General features: G+C 45.1%; 1 protein-coding gene across 2 annotated transcripts in view; it reads right to left on the bottom strand.

Annotated features, from left to right (window-relative positions):
- The window catches only part of ZNF697 (zinc finger protein 697), a 30539-nt gene extending 7554 nt beyond the window's left edge, over positions 1–22985 (bottom strand). The window contains exon 1 of one of the 2 annotated variants that reach the window (XM_077842644.1): positions 22697–22985. The gene's annotated coding sequence lies outside the window, so the exon portion shown is untranslated. Of the gene's footprint in view, positions 1–22282; positions 22431–22696 lie in introns of those variants that run through there. The other variant, XM_077842645.1, reaches the window with a different exon arrangement.
- Positions 22986–23889: the final 904 nt, after the last annotated feature.

Genomic DNA, 23889 nt, shown 5'->3' with positions numbered 1-23889 from the left:
AGGAAACATTAAAATGGGCTTTGGAAAACACTGTAAAGAGGAATTGATCCTGAGTTTTACAAACATGGAATACATGTGTCATTTCTCTTTCCCATATGGAATACACATTATTTCTCTTTTTAAGTCCCGATGCCATTCCAGCACATCTCAGACATACCAGCACCACCATAATTTCAGCAGATACGTTACCCTAAATAGCATATTGTACCCTTTCTCAGAGATGAGAATCTATTCCCTAGATTAGAGTGAAAAATGAAGCTTATCCCTTAAACATTATAAGAAAATGCCTGTGTCTGTGGCTGTTTGGTCAACAGAGTCCTGGAACTCAGTTTCCTTAGAATATACATAGATTCAAATGACAGGTTTCAAAGACTCGGGGTGAGAAAAATCTCATTAAAGCTATAAACTTTTTAAGAGGGGTATCACACAAGAGACTATTGACCCTAAATCACTTCTACCCATAACTCTCAGCCTTCTGGTACTCAGAAGCCATAGAAAGTACATCCCTTGAGTCTGCATCTATAACACACCCCAGAAGGCCAGGTGTGGAGAGGCAAGAGTAGGATTTTCAAACATGTGACCTATTGGTTTGCTAATGGCTGAAAGCAGAGAAGAGGTGGAAGCCTATGGGGGACCTAATTTAAGGCCAGCATGTAGAATTCTGCATCAATAAAATAATCAAATAAGTGTGTCACCAGAAATTCATAAAACTAAAATGGCCAGGTGTGGTCCTGGAATGGCACAGAAATGACTATAGCTCTCCACACAGAAGGGTGGGCATTAGGGGTCCACCCTGGAAAGCAGAGAAGCTTAGGGTTTCACCTCTAATCCCTTTTAAAAAGGACACAGCACTTTCTTAGTACCTGAGGCATAGCAACATAGAATGAGAGTACTTTCTGACTTGTGATTTCTCAGGGGCCAAGAGATAATTCATACCAGAGATATTAAACCAAGAAACATAGCTTTTATAGATTTAAGGGGAGAAAGGAAAAGAGGCCAAGGCCAAGTTCCCCAGTTGGGGCTGGAGTATGAAAGTTCACAGCTCAGAAGGTTCTGAGCTCCCAAAGGGAACATGCGCAGATCCTCATTCACCTGAGAGGAGGGAAGATTAGGTATGCTCTAAAAAGAGTGGGAAGCTCCTGTCACCCAGAGGGACACCACTCGTGGGCACAGCATCTACTCAGATTTATTTAAAAGTGCACCATGTTAGAGCAAACCTGGAAATCTACATGCCCCACAATATAGATTCCGTTCCATTCACGCCGTCACAGCATGAGGTTCCAGGCAGCTATCAGGGAACAGAGAAGGCTATTTAGAAGTAAGGAAAGGCAGTCATGATATATTGTTAGATAAAAACTAGCTGTTTTTTTTATCTCATTTTATTTATTACTATATGCATACTTTGTAGATATATACATGCGCACACACATATATATTTACACACGTATATACCGGTTCAAAGAGAAGAATCAGAACATTATTGAAGTGTTAAATATCTCTTGGTCACTTCTAATGGTTTTGTATCATTTAATCTAAACAACTCAATGATGAAGGGTATTATTTTCCACTTCAGAGATGAAGAAACAGGCACAGAAGTTGTAACTAGCTCAAAGTCCTACAAATCATTAGTAACACAGTGGGGATTCAAACCCCTACACAACAGCTCCACTGTCCATTTAGCCCAAAGCTAGTATGCTGCTTGGAATCACTTTTCCTTTTGGTGAACATCTATATTTTCTATAATAAAGATATATTTTTATCAGCAAAAAAAAAAAGCCAGCTTTGTTTTTAATGTGATAGGATACATTGAAGAAAAAACTACAATTATTTTAGAAACAACAAAAAGACAAGGGCAGATGTTGTACTTATCTCAATCTATGGAAGACTTAATTTTCAAAAACGTTATCTAAACAGTGTGGTATAACTGAAGTGTCAGTCAGTAGATCTGTAAGCACATTTTGTTCCAACTTCTTGCCCATTCATTCTCAGAATAAAAACTAGCAACATGTTTTTTGGGGTAAGGCCAGGGCTGGATAATGACTGGGTGGCAGGGCACTGTGATAGATTTGCGGCTACACTGACCTAGGTTCAAATCCTCTGCTCTGTCAGCTACTTTACTGTGTGCAAGGTACTAAACCTGGCTCATCTTCAGATTCTGCATCAATAGAAACAAGTATGCTACTGCCTATAAGATTTGTTCCTTATATCCTATAAGATTTGTAAAAGTAGCAGGCATACAGTAGAGACACAATAAGCAGTAGTTATAATATTATGAAACTTAAGCCAACTTCTTGACTTAAAAAACTATGTACATGCACACATACCCTCACTCTGTATTCACCAAGAATGGCTTGTGGCAAGAACGAGCAGAGCTTCCTGTGGCCTGGCTACTAAAGGTTCTACAACCAACAGCCCTGCCCTGTGGACACAAGAACCAGGGAGGGGACCTAGGGTAAGGGAAGAAGATGCAGTTCCATATTGGTTCAGAGATGTTGATAATACATCCTGTATTCAAAAAGCATAAGCAAGCTGAATGAGGTGTATGTACAAGAAACCCTGGCTGTACTGTAAGGGACAGCCCCCTGCGCATCGCCACAGAAGAAAGAGAAGTATAAGGCAGGAAGTAAACCAAACAGGTAATGGTGGGAGCAGTCAGGTGGACCAGATTAATTCTGGGTCTAGTTCTAATCACTGAACTAGCAGAGATGGGGAAGAGCCCATGTTTTTGGCCAGCAGAGCCCTATGCTGTGTAACTTTTGAGTACTTGCCTCCTTTGGGGTTCTGTTCAATGAGGAGGTTAGGTCTGAATGTACCTGAGTCCTCTTCTAGCTTGTCATATGACATGCAGGAGAGAGTTAATCCAAGGAGGCATCACTGTCAGTGTCATTAGACATTTTCAGCTGCAGCTTGTTTACTCAACTTGCAAAGCAAGTTGCTGACATCCCAAATGCCCGCCATCACCACCACAGCTTTCTCTTGGGTGCAAGTGATTTCAGGGTGGGATCCGTCAACTTTGCCAAGACCATTCTAGAATCTGCAATATTTTTCATGTCCTTTCCTCCTACCCCATGCCCACCTAATTCAAAAAGAGTAATGTTCATTACCCTATGAAGTCACTAGGAAAATGCTCAAGTGCCTTCTAGATAAATTTGACCCCAGTTGAAAGATTAATCAGATCAATTTAAAGATAATGCCACAGAGTGGAAGTAAATGGGATAAAGTATGTTGGAAGGAGATATGGGGGTGAGAGAGAGAGGAAATGAGGGAAGAGAAAGTGAAGCCCGAGTTAGAATTTATTGGCACATTTTCCCAGTGGCCCCCTCTAGGGCTCTTTGCAAAACCTAGCCCTTTCCAAAAGCCAGAGCCCCACCACTTTATGGAGTCAACAGCACTTCCTCGGAGCAGGCTGGGGCAGATAAGCGTGCCTCACCTCTCCCTCACCTTCCTGAAAGATAAAGCACTGGCCATCTTTCTCCAGGGCATCTGGCACAGGACCCCACACTGTCATGCTACCTCTGGCCAGGGTGGGTGGAGTAGCAAGAGGTGCTCCCAGGCCCCTGCTGTGAGATGGTCTCCCACTGGGTGATGCAGCTCATTTGAGCTCCCGGTAACATAGCTCCACTCCGAGGTATAGTAAGGAGTCTGGCCAGCATGTCCTAACCCCTTGCCTTGGCATTGCTGCCCGGGAAGGGGGTGCTGGCCAGGACACGCTGAGCCTGGGGAGCCCAGGAAGCAGAGCGAGGCCCACCCAGGGCCTTGGGCAGGCAGAGGGCCCTGGCCCCATGCAGACCCCATCCCCGCCCCCCAGCTCCTGGCCAGCACGCTGAGCTGGTGGGGGAGTCATGTGCCATGGCCACTGCCAGGTGGCCGAGAGCCAGGCCGGCGAAGCTGTCATGTCAGGGGAAGGAAGTGGCCAGGCAGAGGGCCAGGAGTGGCTCCCACTCCACCTCCTCCAGGCTGCAGTGCCTTTCCTGTCTCCCTGTCCTCTCAAGGGTGCCTTCCTTACCTCAGCATGGGCAGGCCAGCCTCCCCGCCTCCCCTGAAGCTGGTTGAGGCCTCCAGCCTTCACTTCCCACGCCCCCTGCACACCACTCGCTCCCTGGGGAGGGTTTCCATAGCACAGGCCGGGCAGAGACACCCGACTGGGGAGAATGCTGGAAAAACAATTTAAGGCTGCAGTTCAAAAGGCTGAACTCATGACCATAACTGGGGGCTAATCAGGGATTCCAGGGGGTTAATCATTTGTCAGTCCTCAGCACCAACTGTGTAAACAGTCAGCTAGTGCTAGCCTCTCTGGGGATATGGCCATCAGGGTCCTGCCTCCTCATGGGTGAGCCTGTGGTCATAAAGAACCCCAAGGGCAAAGAAATCCACCTCACCATATTTGTCTCTTACCATATTTGGATGCCTCCAGTGATCAAGGAGAATGTGTCTGCATCCAAAGGGGGCAGCTGACTTCCCCGGTCACACACCCAGACTGTCTGACCCAAAATGCCAACTTCCCAAGTGGCAGGCTGCCACAGGAGGTGAACATTAATTTCCCACAAAAAGCCAAAAGATTGCTGCAGCTAAGTACTGAGTACTCACCAGATAGGAGAAGCTAAAATAATATGGTTTCTTCCTTGTGGTTACTGCTTTTTTACCTGGAGGGGAAAGCCCAAGTTGAAGGAATAGAAAGGCTCAACCAAGGCAACAGAAAAATCCATTTACAATCCTCTTGGCCAGAGCTAGCCTGAGACGCCTTCCAATCTCTTTGGTCAAGAATAGCACAAATGTCCTTGGGGTCAGGCATTTCCTGTCTGTTGGTTAGGCTGGGGCCCCTCAGTTTGGCCAGAGGGCCTCAGCTTGTCACAGCTGTCAAGCCTTCACCACCACCCTACTCCTGCTGCAAAAAAATAAGAATTCCTGCAATTCAGAGATAGATTCTAAGTGTCCTCAAAGCAAGATCACCTGAACTTAGAGGAAAAGCACAAAAGCTACAAGTTCTCACACAGGCATGTACTCATCCATGTTCTACACTGAACTGATTAGAATGTCACCTGATGCACAGAGTATCATCCCCTCCATTCATGATTTTTTTTCTTCACTGTGCTTGGCATTGTACTACCACCACTACCTATTATACATCCTCGACTTTTTTTCTTATCTAGCACTTGGGCAGTCCTCTTTGGTAGCTGGCTCACATGTTCAACATTTGTTATTTCATGGACTCATCAAGTTGGAAATCCCTTAGCTCAAATTGCTTCTACAGACAGGGAAGTGAGGCTTAGAAAGGGAAAATGAGCAGGTCAGAAACCAAAAGACAGCTTGCTAGAAGGGTTATGGCCAGAATCTCAGTTTACTGATGGCCTCTCCAATGATCCTTCCATCTCTTTAAAAGAACACACCACTGGGGGCAGCCCCGGTGGCGCAGCAGTTTAGTGCCGCCTGCAGCCAGGGCATGATCCTGCAGTCCCGGAATCGAGTCCCACGTCAGGCTCTCTGCATGGAGCCTGCTTCTCCCTCTGCCTGTGTCTCTGCCTCTCTCTCTCTCTCTCTACATCTCTATGAATAAATAAATAAAATCTTAAAAAAAAAACACACACACACCACTTTAAAAACAGCCAGCCAGATAAATCCAGGGCATATACTTACTTGCCTTTCTTTCCTCCCATACCATTTGTCAGCATTCTCCAGAGAAACAAAACCAACGCGATGTGCATATAGGAAGATTGGCCCATGTGATTATGGAGACTGACAAGTCTAAAATCTACAGGGTGGGCCAGCAGGTTGGAGATGCAGAAAAGTGGATACTACAGTTCCAATCCAAAGGGCTGTCAGCTGGAGAATTCCTCCTAACTTAGGGAAATCAGTCTTGTTCTATTTAGGCCTTCAACTGATTGGATGTGGCCCACCCATATCATGGAGAGCAATCTGCTTTACGCAAAGTCTACCAATTTCAATATTAATCTCATCCCAAAACTCTGCCACAGAAACACCCAGAAAGTTAGATCAAGTATTTGTGTACCTCTTGGACCAGCCAAACTGATGCATAAAATTAAGCATTACACACAACAAAAAAGTCTACAATAATCCCATCGTAAGTCAAAATTTACTCATTAAAAACATCTTCTTATATATGGGTAGTTGCATGCGGTACGTATGTACTGAAAAGGACAGCAGGGAAGACTCAAAATTAATCTTAGCCGAAGAGCTTCAAAGACACATATATGTGTGGAGGCAGACACTCCCATTGCAGAGAGAGATGCAATTTAACAATCTCTTGAGGACAAGAGAGAAAGCAAACTCAGAATGCACAGCAGGTATATGTGGGATATGGAAATTGTTAACAAACAGCTTCATTCTGGAGAGTTGATGCTGGAAATCCTTGGTAAGGTTGCCAGATGAGGCCAGGTGTCCTCAGGAAGTGTTTTCCCCCAAATGATTCTGTGATCATATTTCCACTGGAATGAACGGTCCTCAAGAGAATGCTCACCGCAGCAAACAGGGAGCGAGGAGTGTTGGGACCAAAGGGTTTGATTCATACATTCAGTCACCCCAATTTCCCACTACAGATTCAACAGGCAAAACTTCTCTTCCAATTCTCTGCCCAAAATAACCGTTTGGCATTGTTGCTGAAGAATGGCTGGTGTTCCAGCCCAGTTCATTTCAGCAGCAGCTAAGTGACACCTCTGCATATAATCTGCCAAGGTGTCTTCCAACAAAGAGAAAGCAGGGATAAAAATGTAGAGACGTCTCCTGATGCTTCCGTTTCCCTGCCTAATTAAATTGTAAACTCTAGAGCTAGACTGTTTTCAGCACAAAGTGAAACATTTATATACACTGAAAACCACCTTTCTAAAAATGACATGCTTGTGTTACTCTTATTTCCTTAAAAATAACATTATCAGCAAAACCCAGATCATAGGAACTACAGGAGGACTACAGGAGACACATCAATAACAATGATAAAAATAGCAAGAATGATAAATCGAAAGGAAGGAAACTTTGTCAAACTATGTCAAAAAAACTTGAGATGGATCCAGCAACATCAATTTCAGACCTTATTTGAAACCCAATTCAACTAAAGTACAAAAACAAATTATATGACAACTCGAAAATCGTGAATGCTGATTAGGTACCTGACAGTAAGAAACTTGTTCATTTTTTTAAGGCATTGGTGTGGGGAATAGATTTCCAACGAGTTCTTATGTCTTTAAGATATATACATAATGAAGTATTTCCAGGTGAAATGATACATCTGGAATTTCCTTCATTTGAAATGAAATGTCTGGAATTCCAGGACAAAGGGGAGTAAGCAGGGAGGTAGATGAAAAAAAGATGGCCATTTGCTGATCACTGTTGAAGCTGAGTGGAGAATGTGGTTTTACTATACAACTCTACCTACTTTCCTATTTGCTAAAAAAGTTACTAATAAAAGGTCTTAAAATAGAAAACATACATTTTTGTTTCTGAAACTGAAGGTTGATTATATTCATTTAAATCCTGAACAGACTGTAATAAAAGGTCAGTGACTTCCACAAAAGAATTAGCTTGCTTTTACAAAGTATGCCAAATCAGGACTCATTAAAATGCTCAATAGCAAGTAGAGCCCATGAGAATTGGGCGCAGAGGCAGTGGGGTAAAGAGACTGAAGGACCTGAACTTTGATGCTTTTGAGACTTTTTTTTTTCTTTCTATGAGATAGAAGAATAGCTGTGATATGCAAAATAGAAACAGAAAACGGTTTCCACTTTCATCTACTTTTGTATTTCTGGAGAACTCAAAAAAGGATCTTGCCACACAGCCGTGCTTATTTATTTCCACCATTAGTTCAGCAACTTTACACCCCAGACTAAGAGGAAGTAAACCTGGTGAGACGTCATGGTCCTGATGAGTCTGTGAGAAGAATGCTTTATCCCCAGGAAAGTCAAACTGACAAAATGATGTGAGTATCCAACAGATTGAGTACATCAATAATTGGTCATCCCCAGAATGATCTTGTAAGGGCATGATAAATGTCAGGGTGTGTGTCAGTGAAAAGGAAGCTAATACACTAGTGATTTATGAAAATGTGATCTCTAAGAGATGAACTCTGGCAGAGACAGAACTACTTTACCAGCCCTGAGAACTTTTAAATTTAGACAGTGTCCTTCTCAGAGAGAAATGCCATCCAAATTTATTCACACCACATTGCAAAGGGCACAGGGAGAAGGTATTGTGTTCCCACTTTAGGTTGGAAAAAACCTCACAGATATCGATTTTAGCAAAGGGTGTACAGAACTTGTCACAGGTCACGGCTTTCATTCAGGAACTGGCACACTTGTCTCCAGAAGACTGTAGGGTCCCAGGCTCATTCACTGTTTGCATACCATGGTTCCCAAGCCGTTCATGAGGCTCAAGCCCTTTGGGTTCCTTCTGTCCCCTTTACCTCCAGCTTCTAGCATTTCCTGGAAAGATCAGCAGTCCTACACAAGCTTAGAAATAGAATAATGGTATTTTTCTTTTGCGTGGGTTCTTAGCCTGAGGACCTTCAGAGTCCATGAACTCTCTGAAATCTTATGTAAATGTGTCTGCAGAAACTTTTTTCTGATGAGGAGACACATAGCTATCCCTTGGACTCTGAAAGGATTCGTGGCCCACAAACAAAACAAAAACCCTGCCGTAAACCACTCCTACAGAGGACGCACGATACGTTCCTATCAGAGTATTTCAGAAATCCTCAGTGGTTTTGGGGAAGAGGGATAAGAAGAGCGCATTGCAGCATGAAATCTTTTGGTGGGTTGGTGGGGAAGAGAAGATACTGACAGTAGATCCAAAATCAGGTGGTAGGTGGAGATAAAAAACATTGGTTAATTTCAAATAAGGGCTAGAGCAGAATGAGGGATGCAGCAAGAGGGCAACCTGCCTGATTGGTTTGCTGGTCTGGTCCAGTACCCTATTTTACAGATGCATCAGGTAACAGAAACTCAGAAAGGTGACATGAATTACCTATGAATGTACTAGTTAGGGGCAGACACTAGCTTAAAACATGGACATTGCAACTTTTGTTCCAACCCCCTTTCTGTTCATCCCCACGCAGCCTGTTGGTGCTTGGCTGAAACACACTGATGACTTGCGGCCCCCTATCATATTAGCTCACCTGCTTTTCACTTCCTAATCACTTGTGTTACACGGCAGGTGCACTAAGAGGGCCTTAAGTAGCTCTTCAAGCCTCTAACACACAGCCTCTCTGGGATGTAGCTAATTTATACAAGTTTAACGGTGGGTTTATGGCTCCCATCAGCTGCTTACTTGGGCAGTGAGTCAAAGCACATTAATCAAGCCATTACCTACCAAGGACACAAAATGCTTTGTTAGCTAATCCTCCTTTTCTCCAAGGAAAAAGAACTAAAATCAGGCCAAAGTCGCCAACTCATTCCAAACAAATCTTCAAAGTGTTCACAAAGTCATCCTGCCTGCAATTGAAAACCTGGAAATACCCAGGTGAAAGGGGCGTTCGGGGAGTATCCTAGAACTCTGCAATATAAGGAGCCCTGATTCACCACCCCTAATGGCAAGTAAAAAAAATGTACCACCCATACTCACCCAACAGGACCTATTACTACAAATACAGTTTCTCAGATTCACCCTCTTTTTTATTACATCTTTTTGCTCCTGCTGTAACAGCTCTGCATTCTCTGTGTGGGAGGTGATGCAGAAGCAGGCCAGGTGGTGGGAGCAGGCCAACCACAAGCTAAATTTTGCTGAAGAGACACTATAGAGACACTATCCACAGATAATGAGACAATCTCATGATTTTTTTGTTGTTGTTGTTGAAGATGTCTTTAAAGGATCTCCTGTTTTACCCATAAGGAAAATGAGGACTGGGGGAAGTAAATGGCTTGTTTCAATCCACAAAGGTAGTGACTTGTTGGCAGAATTGTGACTACCACCCAGGTTATGTGATTGCTTTGAAGTTCAATCTCCCCTGCACTGAACCCCCCTAGCCAGCTCTGTCATATTTATGGGTTTAGTGCTCTGGAGTTATTGATACAGCACTTCAAGGATGCTACCTTCTTCCTTCCTATTTTTTCTTGTTCTCTTCTTTTTTTCTATTTTTATTTTAATTATTTTTCCTCTAAAAAACAACACAGGAAATGTTCTTCAAACTTATCTTCATGGGATGCTTAGAAATAGTCTCTGATTTAACTACTTTTCTTAGAGAAAACAGATATCTTGTTGGCTAGAAAAAAGCGGTCATTTGAATTAGCTTTGACTTAATGGAGTGTTATGGTAAACAGTTAATATTTCCAAGTCCTTGGTAAAGCATTTGAAAGAAAAGTCATGAGAGAGGTGGGGGGGGGGGGCGTTTAGAGAGAAAAGAAAGCCCAGGAAGCATCAACCTAAAGAATTATTGGTTATACCATTTTAAAAGAATTTTAAAAGACATTTTTTTCTAGCAAACTATGAAACTCTAAGGTGAGATGCTTTTTCCTCACATTATCATTTTTTAAATTCCCCAAACTAATGATCAAACTAGATTACATTCCCTTCTGCAGTGCCATGTTTTGGCCAACAAGTCTCACAGGCTCATAGGAAAAGGAGGGATGGGTGCCAGTGAGCCCTGCTAAACCGCTTCATCATCACCACACACATCAGTTTCCCAGTTAACTGCAGGCTGCCCATGTGTGGGCCATCTCAGCAGATAGTATTTTCTGCAGCTGACTTGCTTTCAAAATAATCTCTCTCTACTTCCTTCTTCTCCAAAAAATAATGTTCCTCTCCTTTGTTTCTTGGACTTGCCTATGGTTTTGCCATAGCTTTCATGTCTCAAATTACAGTTCTCTCCTTTTCCCAAATAAACCCATTTTGCTGGTAATATAATGGACTTTTATTTTTAAGGTTAACACCATCAACGCTGTAAAGTGCTTGGCATATACAATAGGAATTCGGTAAATGACTGCAGAAATCCTGTTGAGACACTTTCCTTGGCAATACTCTCCTTCCCTAGCATTGATGTTATTACCTGCCCCAGTCCTCCTTGTGATCACTTTCCACTTTGTCTCCTCCTCTTAGCCCCTAAACAAGTCAAACTTCAAGGTTCTTGTTTGCATTTTCTTCTCTCGATCATCTAGCCCCTTTTCCCTAATTTGAAATAAACACCTCTATCCAGAGGCTGCAGTAGTTTGAACCTCTTGCCCAAGCCCTGATACCTGCTCCAGGTCCATGTTTTCTAATGATGCACCAAGCATTATACCCGAGGAGCTCTAATATCCTTCCTAGTCCTGAAATGCTGCCCTGCACATTGGGGGACATGGGACAGGAGGTGTCAACAGACATGGGTTCAAGTAGAAGTTTGCCACTTACACGTTGTATGCCCCTGAGACATTTATTTATCTCTTTGAGGCATAGTTTTCCTCATCTATATAAGAGAAAAACAAGTGACCTTGAAAGGTCTTTCTGAAGACTAAAGGAATTTCCATTTATAATGTATCTGACCCTTGTCACACCAAGAAACAGTTCTTTTCCCGAATCTTCATTACAAATTGGCTCCTCACAGTGCCCGTTTCTTTTCATGCCACTCTGTCCTTACTCACCGCGAGGCTCAAAACCCTGGAGTCTGGCCCTTCGTCATCCCTTTCAATCAAATTGGCTGCCCAGTCCTTCGTCCTTCCTTTTACTTCTTTCCTGTGGCCACTATCACTGCCGTAACATCTTACCAGTTACATGCACCTACACACCACCCCTGGATCAGTCTTAGAACATAGGTGCTGGGGCACCTGGGGGGCTCAGTGGGTTGAGCGTCTGTCTTCAACTCAGGTCATGATCCTGGGGTCCTGAGATCGCTGCTCCATGGGGAGCCTACTTCTCCCCCTCCCTCTGTTCCTCTACCAGCTTCTGCTCTCCCCCTCTCTTAAATAAATAAAATATTGGAAAAAAAAAAAAACTAAACATAGTTGCCACTGCATTTATTTCTCCTGCTCCTAAACCTCTAATTGACTCTGCCACTCTTCAGAGCAGCACAAACTCCCAGTCCTCAACAATATAGCTCAAGACTCTCTTACTGCTCCCTGACCTCTAATGGGCTAATGCCAGGCAAAAGGATTGCTTTATGCTCCCCAGAAGGCACCTGTGTTTTTCCTCTTTTAGCCATGCTCTACCTCCTCAGAGAGAAACAGCGTGATGCAGTCTCTCCTTTCCTGAGTGAAGCAATATCTGTAGTGGTTAACCACCTGTATGAATCCAGCCTTTAGCTCTATTACCTTAAGCAAGTTGCTCAATCTCTTTGAGCCCTGGTTTTTTCATCTATAAAACAGATAACAACTATACATACCCTATATGCTTGTTAGTGCTCAAGGAGAATTATTATTTCACTTCGTATGACTTTTTTTTTATTTAAATTCAATTTGCCAACATATAACACCCAGTGCTCAACCCATCAAGTGCCCTCCTTAGTGCCAGTCACCCAGTCGCCCCATCCCCCCACCCTTCTCCCCTTCTGCAATCCTTTGTTTGTTTCCCAGAGTTAGGAGTCTCTCATAGTCTGTCTCCCTCACTGATTTATCCCCACTCGGTTTCCTTCCTTTCCCTTATAATCCCTTTCACTATTTCTTATATTCCACATATGAGTGAAACCATATGAAAATTGTCTTTCTCTGATTGATTTATTTCACTCAGCATAATACCCTCTAGTTTCATCCATGTTGAAGCAAATGGTAAGTATTCAACCTTTCTGATGGAGGAGTAATATTCCATTGTATATATACCATATCTTTTTTTTTTTTTTTTTAAGATTTTACTTATTTATTTGACAGGGAGAGAAAGAGAGAGAACACAAGCAGGAGGAGCAGCCAGAGGAAGAAGCAGGCTCCCTGCTGAGCAGGGGCCCGACATGGGGTTCGATCCCAGGACCCTGGGATCATGACCTGAGCCAAAGACAGATGCCCAACCTATTGAGCCACCCAGGTGCCCTACCACATCTTCTTTATCCATTCATCTGTCAAAGGACATCTTGACTCCTGCCACAGTTTGGCTATTGTGGACATTACTGCTATGAACTTTGGGGTGTAGGTAACTTGTCAGTCATATGACTATTTTTTTTTTCATATGACTCTTTAAAGTAGTTTTCCTTATCTTATTCTGTCTGACATTAGTTTTTAAAATACAATCAGAGTTAGAATAATTTGTATCTTGTTTGTTCTCCCTCCCAACCACCTCTTAACTGCCAGCTGCTGTTGGGAACATCTTGATTTACTCATTTTGGTTACTTCCCACATAACGGAGCCCTCAAATATTTCTCGAAATGGATAAAATTAGGTGTACTTATTTCTCTCCCTCAGTCTCAAAAGGAAGAACTAACAAGACCAGGAAATGTAGTGATCTGGCCAAGATCACATTAGGTAAGGCAGAGCCATGGAAACAACCTAGCTCCCCTAATGGGATCCAATAACCTATCAGCACCAAGAGCCAAGCATGCTTAATTATCCTGCTAAATAAGTAGACATGATAGAAAGTGGTGATTAGTTAGCTTCAGAAGTTAGACAGAAAATTCTCAAAAAAGAATCCTGCATCCCTTGGCCAAATGCTAGCACCCCTTGTTTGCATCCAATTATCCTGTTGGGAGTCCTCCCCTCCACTCCAAGACTTTAACACTCAGTTCAGCTCTGCGAAGAACAGAGGTGGCACAGAGCTGTGTTTGTGTTTATGGTGGGAAATGCCACTAGACTCTGCCAGTCTGACAGGACAGCTGCTTCTTTCTCACCACTGGAGGAAAGACAGGACTGGAACAAACAGAAATTAAATGATGAAAAAAAAAAAAAAAAGACTGATAACTTCAGAAGTTGCTTGGTTGGGGAGGAGGTTGGGGGAGGGCATATCTGAAGCACAATCAAATACAGAATAAATTGATATTTAACACTGAACCTGTCTATGCAGACCAAAGCTTATTCTCTGGCAGTTTTCAGGAGTTTGGTACTTGTTTTGGTTTTCTTACTACTATAGGAAAGGCACACATGTGTTGATTTCTCTTCTCTCTTACATACAATCATCAGCCTAGAAACCTTTCTCCTAAGGGTCCGGAATTTTAAGCTATGAGACAAACATAGGCTCTGGAAGGAGTTTGTAAAAAGGGTCCATGCTCTACAGAGCATAGGTGACCAGAAATATTTTACCAAACTACCAATTCAATCAATACACACAGTACCCAGTAGGGAGTAGGGAAACAAATAAAAAGAGTTCCTATGGACAGAACATGAGAGACTCCTAACTCTGGGAAATGAACAAGGGGTGGTAGAAAGGGAGGTGAGCAGAGGGTGGGGGTGACTGGATGATGGGCACTCTGGGGGGCACTTGATGGGATGAGCACTGGGTGTTATGCTATATGTTGGCAAATTGAACTCCAATAAAAATAAATAAATAAAAATAAAAATAAAAGAAAATCTGTGATTGAGAAAAAAAAAAAAAAGAGTGCCTATAGCAACTGCCCCCAACCTGGTCCAGGCTGAGGCCACAGTCTGGTAGAATTCAACTGACATTTACCTTATTAAAAAAAAAAAAAAAAAATAGGAGCATTTCTCTAGGTTTGTTTCACATGGGAATTCTCATTTCTCGGGTAAGCTGGTTTTACATTAAAATAGATCTGGCACACATACACTCACCAAAAAAAAAAAAAAAAAAAAAAAAAAAAAAAAAAAAAAAAAAAAAAAAAAAACAGAGGAAAAGCTTATATATATATATATCAAGAGAATGAGAAGACAAGCCACAGACTGCAAGAGAATATTTGCAAAAGACACATCAGATACAGGACTCTTATCCAAAATATACCAAGAATCCTTACCACCTAACAATAAGAAAATGAACTACTTGATTTTTCAAAAGGGGCAACAGGGGCAGCTGGTGGCTCACTTGGTTAAGTATCTGCATTCGGCTCAGGTCATGATCAGGTCCTAGGATTGAGCCCCATGTCAGCCTCCCTGCTCAGTGGGGAGCCTGCTTCTCCCTCTGCTCCCCCCACCCCCGTTCATGCTGTCTCTCTCATTTGCTCTCCCTCTCTGAAATAAATAAATAAAATCTTAAAAAATAAATCAAAAGGGGCAACAGAACTAAACAGACATCTCACCAAAGATCTGTAGATGGCAAATAAGCCCTATGAAAAGATGTTCAATGTGATATGTCATTAAGGATCTACACATTAAAACAACGACATACCACCATGCATCTATTAGAATGGCAAAAACTTGGAACACTGACAACACCAAATGCTGGTGAGGATGCAGAGGAACAAGAACACTCCCTTCTTGCTGCTAAGAATGCAAAATGGTATAGCCGCTTTGGAAGACAGATAGGCAGTTTCTTACAAAACTAAGCATTTCATACCATATAATCCAATACTCTCACTCCTTGGTATTTATACAAATGAGCTGAAAACTTATGTCCATGCATAAAAACCTGCACATGGAGGTTTACTGCAGCTTTATTCATAATCAAAACTTGGAAGGAAACAAGATGTCCTTCGGTAGATGAATGGACAAACTGTGGTACTCCGGAAAACAGAATATTATTCAGAGCTAATAAGAAATGATCTGTTCAATGCCTGTGTGGCTCAGTCGGCTAAACATCTGCCTTTGGCTCAGGTCATGATCCCAGGGATCAGCCCAGCGAGGAGTCTGCTTGTCCCTCTGACCCTCCCTTCTGCAATCTCTCTCTCAAATAAATAAAATATTTTCTAAAAAATGAGTTAGCAAGTCATGAAAAGCCATGGAGAAATCTTAAATGTATATTCCTTAGTGGAAGATGCCAATTTGAAAAGGCTACATACTGTATGGCTCCAACTCTCTGATATTTGGGAAAAGGCAAACTATGGAGATAGTAAAAAGAGTAGGTTTGCCAGGAGCTAAAGGGGAGAGAAGGATGAGTAAGTAGAGCATAGGGGATGTTTTAGGGCAGTGAAACTATTCTGTATGATACTAGAATGGTGGATACATTTGTCAAAACTCATGGAGGGGTGCTTGGGAGGCTCAGTAGTTGAGCATCTGCCTTTGGCTCAGGTTGTGATCCTGGGGTCCTGGGATCAAATCCTGCATCGGGCTCCCTGTAGGGAGCCTGCTTCTGCTTCTCTCTCTGCCTATGTCTCTGCCTCTCTTTGTGTGTCTCTCATGAATAAATAAAATCTTTGTAAAAAACAAAAAAACAACTCGTGGAATGTACAACCTCAAGACTGATTGCTAAAATATACTATGGGCTTTGGGCAATAATGATGTGTCAGTACAGGTTCATGGATTTTAACAAATGTACCACTCTGGTATGGGAGGTTGATAAAGGGGGAGGCTGTACATATGTAGGGGCAGGGGCCACACTGCAACTCTCTCTACTTTGTATCCAACCCTGCTGTGAACCTAAAATTGCTCTAAAAAGTAAAGGTTATCTTCAAAAAAATTATATATATTTCCTTTGCTTATATAACATATAAGCATGCACCTTTTGCACACCTCACTGTAGAAAATTGGCAATGTCATCGTATTAGGAAAAAATCAAAATGAAATATTTTAAAATGTAACACACTCACACACTGTTCACTCAACAAATAGCTACTGAACATTTATTTTGTGCTACACATTACTCTGGGTTCTGCTCTGTGGGGCTGACATTCTAATGAAATAATCTTAAAAATGTACTGCTTTCAGGATCCCAGGGTAGCTCAGCGGTTTACTGCCTGCCTTTGGCCCAGGGTGTGATCCTGGAGTCCTGGGATCGAGTCCCACGTCGGGCTCCCTGCATGGAGCCTGCTTCTCCCTCTGCCTATGTCTCTGCCTCTCTTTCTCTGTGTCTCTCATGAATAAATAAATAAAATCTTAAAAAAAAAATGCACTGCTTTCAAAACCACCTACTGCTACCAGAAATCACTGTCAACTGGAGAGATTATTAAAAAGAGAAAAAAGACTAGGAAAAAAGAAAAGCGTGATGCTTTGAAATACACAAAGATTCCTAGGTGTGGAGGGAAAAAAGTCAACAAATGGAAGTGTGTTCTTCCAACAGTGTGCTACCTAGGTGTTGTCAAGCATCAAAGATGTGCTAACCACATGAATAAGCACAGCACTGAGATAAAAATACCACATTTCTTATTAGTAAAACCCAGGAAGAATGGTTCCAGTTTTCTAATTTATGATAAGAATCTAATAAAGTTCTTAGAAGACAATATATATCTAGAATGCCTCTCTGAATACAAGTAGGCCCTCTTCCCCTAACTACATGTATTTTAGCAAATTAAAGCTGCACGTATAGGGCTATAAGATGCATACTTTACCCTTTGCAGGAAGGGACACTTGAAGACTTGCCGGTGGCCTTTCCACATATGCAGATGGAACACTCTTGCTAGCTTACGGATACACAGTGAAGACTTGCTGAACAAATGTAGGAATCCCAAGAACTGTCCTATCAGCCTTTCACAACTCCTGTGCTCATAATAACCTCACTGTGTGCTGTTTTATAATCAGGCTTTCAAAATGCTATGTAGCCTTGAGGTCGGCATAGTCAGCCTCGGGTGATGGATTCAACCCTGTGGTGGGTAAAAAGCCTTTTCCACTTCAAGAGCAGAGGCTGCTGATCTTTTTACCATGCCCACTAATACATGATGCCATAAAGTGCAGATCCACACCCCACCCAAACAATGGGACTCTCCCAGGGCTCAAAAAAAAAAAAAAAAAAAAATGAACTCTTTTCCTCCCCAACCCTAGCCTTACCTCTCGCCTCCCCCAACCCTATCTGCAGAAGCAGGGAAGCGGCTGATTTTCTCAGATGTGTAACAAAAAGGCCCTTCCTAGAAATGGTAGAAATGGGGATGAATGACATCAAGGGGGGAGGGGCTGAAACAACGGCCCCACCCATGCTCCCCAGTATCATTAAACCACCACAATCACATAGCAGTGATGTTATTAGTCAAGCACATACTGGTCAAACTCAGCAACACACAGGTCTGCCCTGGCATATTTCCAGAAGGTGCTTTTTTTTTTTTTTCTTTTCAATTTTTAATTTGGGCACGGAGCCTAACATGGGGCTTAAACTCACAACCCCGAGATCAAGACCTGAGGTGAGATACCTGGGCTGAGATCAAGTGTCAGATGCTTAATCAGCTGAGCTACCCAGGCACCCCAGAAGGTGCTTGTGGCAGTCATGTGAAAAGGATGAAAATTAAATAAGAAAAGGATTCCTCTGAACTGTCTCCCAAACTGTCAACATGCAAATGATGTTTCATGTCTGCATTTCTACATTTTCAGTCATTACCAATTTATTAAACTCAATTCAGTTCCTTAAGGTCCACTGTACGCCAGGTTGTGTTCTGGACATATGGTTCCTGCCACATGCAGGGGAGATGTAAATATTCCCAAACAGCGTGGGGGCTTATTCAGGTGTGCTTTTATCAGGAAGACATTGAGCTCCAGGTATTTCAAACAATGCAAAAAATTAAGAGGAAAGGCCGAAGTGTCAAGAAAGGTGGTTCGGAAATGGTAAGATTTGGCCAGGAGGGAGGAAAAAGAATTCAGATAGGCTGAGGGCAAAGGGAAGAGGATTCCAGGCAAACATTTCTGTGCTCAAAGGTCTTATTAGGGATTCCAAACCAGAGCTTTCCAACTGATGGCCAAGGGAGTTTAAGGGCATAAGAATAATGAATTTATGAAAAAACCAGTGCCTCTCAGAATGAGATCCACTAGGGTGAGTTTAAAAACCCACCAGTGTTCCTGGTAGGAAATTTGGAAAGTGAACTATCTCAAAGAAGAGAGACCTGGCAATTTTATTCCAGGGTAAGCAAAGATCTACCCATTCCAAACAAGACTGGGAGTCAACAGACCCAAATTCCAGCCTATCTCCAGATCAGAATCTGGGACTTGGAGCAAGTTTCTTCCCTCTGAGTCTCCATTTCCTCAATTTTTTGAATGGAGATAATAATGGGTAAGACATCAGATTGAGGCAATGTATGGAAATTACCTGGTTCAACAGTTAATACACGTAACTGTTGCTGCCATCACATAAAATGGAAGCACGAAAAACCGTCCAGTTAGGGCTAAACGGAGAACTACAAAATGGCAGCATCTTGGGAGAAAATCTGAGAGTCTGATCTGCCTCGCACTTTTATATACCACGTTTTAATCCTGGTAGACGGCTGTAAATATCAAAGCAACACAACGATGTCAGTGGCTTCACTGCAAATAGCAGGACAGCCTTTGTGGTGCTGCTTTCTAGAAAGCACATCTCTCTTTCACAACTGAGAGGGAACAGTCACCTTCTTCAGTCCAGGAGCCAGCAAAAAGTCACTAATTATCCACCTGGGGTTAGTCTCATTCTATACCCTGTGTGTATGAGTCTGAAAACGAAGGCTGGCAAAGAACCTATTCAACATTCTATTGAATGTCTTTGTACTAGACACTGTGATGGATCCTTTTAGGGCCTCTTAATCCAGGAGCAAAAGGAAAAAGCACCAGACTATCATGTACCAGATGCTTTACATTCACAACTGCAAGGAATCCTCAGAGGTCTATGAAGAAGGCTTCATCCCTTTTTTATAGGAAACCAAAGAGGGATGCCTAGATGGCTCAATGGTTGAGCACCTGCCTTTGGCTCAGGTCATGATCCTGGGATCAAGTCCCGCATTGGGCTCCTGCAGGGAGCCTGCTTCTCCCTCTATGTCTTTGCCTCTCCCTCTGTGTCTCTCATGAATAGATAAATAAAATCCTTAAAGAGAGAGAGAGAGAGAGAGAAAGAAAGAAAAGAGATAAATTAAAACATACATTCTTTCAATTATTTCACTCATTCCTCATGCTTGTTAAGTAAACATCTGTTCTGCACTGCTAGGTATAAAGCACAGGGTAGAGAGAGCTATTGCCCTCAAGGGGTTTACAGTCAGAATGAGAGAAAAATGAACATCCAGCTATCACAAGGCAGCCCAGAGAAGTGAGTTTTCCAAAGGATACAAAGTACCACTGGAATGAGATGAATTCTGGCTGGGAGGTCTGGGAAGACTTCTAGAAGGTTGCTACTTCAGCTGGGTTAGGATTTGCCACAAATAATCAGAGGTAGTGCTGGGATGCCTAATAAGCATGGAATTCAACCTGGTGGAGGCATGCTGGTAGAAGACCATCTGTGGCATCTGGGAATGAGGAGCTGTTTGCTATAAGAATGGGGAGGTATTTAGGGGTGCCCAGGCTCCAATGGAGGACTGAGGTAGGTGGGCACAGAACCGGGAAGGGTTTTGCATGCCAAACTAAAGAGGTAGCTTTACTGAGCATATTAACACTACACAGTGCTAAGAAACTTGTTGAGGGAAAGAAAAAAAAGAAAAGTAGATTATCTTTTTTTTTTTAAGATTTTATTTATTTATTCAGGGAGATACACAGAGGCAGAGACACAGGCAGAGTGCCTGGGGAGCCTGATGCAGAACTCGATTCCAGGACCTCAGGATCGTGACCTGAGCCAAAGGCAGTTGCTCAACCACTGAGCCACCCAGGCGTCCCAAGAAGTAGATCTTAGATACAAGGAAAAGCCTATATAGCATTGGCATAGCTTCGCCAGACCCCTTAAATGGCACTGCAATTTGGGGGGGAGGGGTTCCATTCTACATGAACAGGCAGTATCTTTTTTGTCTTATCTTTATAATCAACTTTGCCCTTTCTCCTTCCCTTAACTGGATGCGAGAAATTAGGCAAATATGCAAATCCTGAGGAGATCCAAAGAGCTTTTTGGGGGGAGGGAGAGGAAATGTGGTGCAAGTCCATGGGCCTTAGTCATACAACCTTCAGTGAGGTCACCCCTGCCACCTCACTCCAGTTGCATCAGCTGGTTTGCCTCGGTGTGATTTGTTTTCATTCACCTCGTTAATCCCAGTGGTTTTTGAGGGCCATCAATGTTTTCCTTTGTGTGTGATGTAAAGGGTGGCCTGACTCCCCATTTATGACTTTGGTTCATGCTAGTGCCATCTTATTCTCTTTGGGGCCCCAGCTGGACTTCTGACATCAAATTCTCCCCTGCCAACAGCCTCCACCTCTAACAGGGGCACACATACCTGCGTACCTGCATGCACCCACACACACACACACACACACACAGCCAAAATGTTCCAACTAGAAATCATCTTCCAGACTGACAGAGCTTTTCCCCTTTATTTTGCCATCCTCATTCCCTCAGCCTGAACAACTGGGTCTTCCCCTACTCCATTCTTACCTAACCTTCAGACACTTCATCTGTCCTACAGAAACCAGTGCAGATAGTGTTTCCCCCTACAAATCATTTATATAAGGCGCAGGGCTCTGTGCCCTACATCCTTTTTATCATGAACCTCGGATGCTCCTGCCTCACCACTCAAGTGGCATTTTTAAAGGTTCATTTGGTTTGTAAAATATATTCCACATTAATGAATATCCTTATGTTGGCTTCTTAAGAGAGGGAGGTAACCATTTGGGTACAGCATTAAAAAAAAAAAAAAAAGACGAGGAAGAGGAGAAAGGAGAAACAGAGACCCCTTAAGCAAGTGAGTTCAGATACAGCAGTAAAACTTGGGCGGTGTTCGAAGTTGCCCACTCATCCATCACTGCTCCTAGAAGACGATTAACTTGCGAGCCATTATCCAACCACCTTCAGCACACCCTCGGGCCCCCCGGGACAGAGAACGCCAGAGGGGATGCAGCGCATTCCTGTCACCCCACAGGTAAAGGACGAACAGGTCCGCTATAAAGGCGGGGACACAACGTGACCAAATTGAATCCAGCCTAGCGCTCCTGTAGCAAGGGGTGGGTGATTCACTACCGGGGGTGGGGGGGTGGGGGTAGAGAGTCAGGAAAAGAGAAAATCGTGGAAAGTCCCAGAGGAAGTGGTAACCCGATTCTGGAAGCCCGGCCTAAGCCTGGCCCTTGGGTACACTCAGCGCCCCGTGGCCGCTGCTCCCCCTCAACCTGAGTCGCCCTCTCCTGCCCACACACGCGCCTCACCCGTGCCTCCATTCAGTGTTCCCCTTAGGTGGACGTACCAGCTTTGCCCCGCGACCCACCCACCCGCACACATGGACATCTGGGCTTGGTGGGTCCCCAGGGCTACACCGCGCCCCTCCAGGGGGACGAGCTGCTGCCACCTCCCCACCGGCTCGGCGTATTGTGCCGTTTGCCCAGGCTGACGGCAGGCGGACGGCAGCCCGAGCCGCTGATGCTGGGTCGGCCAGAAGGCAGCGGACGCAGCAAAGGGGGAACCCACTTCACGAGGAGGCCCCGCGCCGGCCGTGCGCCCCCACCCGCAGCCTCCAGTGGGGCCGGGGGCGCGGACGGGCGCGGGAGGCACGCACACTCGCTCCCTGTCCGCAGCTGCACACAAAGCCCTCCAGTCTCTCCTCGCCTCTTCCAAGCTCCTCCCTGGGCTTCGTTCCTCCGAGGGTCTCGGATGCCCCCTTCGGTGGTCGGCGGGACGGTCCCACCCGCTCCCTCGCAGCTCTGCCTCCGCCCTCGCGCCGCCGCCGCCGCCGCCGCCGCCGCCTCCCCGCCCCTCGCCGCAGACCCCGGGCGAGCTCCACGCCGGCTCGGGGGCCGCAAGGGCGCCCCGCGCCCAGGGGAGCGGACAGCGGTCCGGCGAGCGCCGCACAACTTGGCCCGCCGCGCCGCCCCCCGCGCCCCGGCGCACAGCCCATCCCCGCAGCGCTCCGGTCGGTCCCGACCAACCCCGGCCCGGGCGGCTGTGAGCCCGGCCGCAGCCTCGCTCCTACCTGCGCTGCGGCGGGCGCGGAGGGAGCGAGGGCAGCGCGCGCCCCGGCCGGAGCCCCGCGCGGCGCGTCTGCCCCTGTGCTGCGGCGGCGGCTGCGGCGGCCGCGGCGGGCGGAGGGCGGCTGCCCCGCTGAGTCCTCACTGGGGCTTCCTGTAGGGCTGGACAAAGGACATTTCCTGGGAGGAGCAGGGGAATGTTCCCAGCATGCCTCGATCTGTAGTTCCCGGGGACTTCCTGCCACCACGGCAGCGGGCGCCCGGGAGCCGCCCCCGCCCGACCCCGACCGGCGCGCGAGCACACGCGCTCGCCGCTTCCCCGCGCGCCCCGGGGCTGGGAGCGGCCCGGCCGCCGCGCCCCGCGCCCCGCGCCCCGCCCCCGGGCCCCGCGCCCCGCGCCCCGCGCCCCGCCCCGCCCCGCCCCGCCCCGCCAGGCGGCGCAGCTCGGCCCGGGTCCGCGCGCCCCCTACCCGGGGCCCGCAGCCGGGCCGTGGCGGTGTGCGCGGGGCGACTCCGCGGTGGGAGCGACCTTTGTCTTCAGAGAGGAGGAAGTGTGGGGTGGGTTCGCTTCTAGTTGACTTGGGTTTTCTGTTTGTCTGGTTTTTCTGTTGTTTTTTTTCTTTTTTTTTTTTTTTTAGATTTTCTTTTTCTTTCTCCTCCTTTCTTTTAAGCCGCCGGAATCCCGCTGGGGGCGGATTAAAGAACTTGACTGCTCACCAGGAATTCAGGTTCCTTAAGATCTTGGCGCTTCATCCTTAAAACCATAAGAGCTGCTTGTTTCCAGATCCTGACCCGGTGACATTGCTCCCTACTATGTTGGCCTTGTCCCAGGCATCTTTTCAAGAAAAGTAATTAAATTAAGAGATTGAAAACAAGTTACATGAATTAACTCCAAGACACGTAAGCAATAAAAAATAAACCACCTTGTGCTGCTGACTTAGGAGCATACTGGAATTTCTGCTTATCTTTCTCCCCATCACCTTTGGGATTCGGTTTCATTGGACCTACAAACAGGCGGTGGCCAGTGTATGGCCATCTGTATTGGGGATTTAGGGACAGAGGGCATCGGCTATAAAAGAGAACTCCACTTCCAGCCTATCAGGAGTCCTCAGCATCCTCCACAAATTCCCATCTAATTCTGGAACTGCATATCCAGGACCCTCGTGGGAAAAACCAAGGAAGGGCCACATGGAGACTT

The sequence above is a fragment of the Canis aureus genome, chromosome 12 (genome assembly GCF_053574225.1).
Source record: "Canis aureus isolate CA01 chromosome 12, VMU_Caureus_v.1.0, whole genome shotgun sequence".
NCBI classification, from domain to species: domain Eukaryota; kingdom Metazoa; phylum Chordata; class Mammalia; order Carnivora; family Canidae; genus Canis; species Canis aureus.
This window is presented reverse-complemented; position numbering and strand designations above follow the sequence as displayed.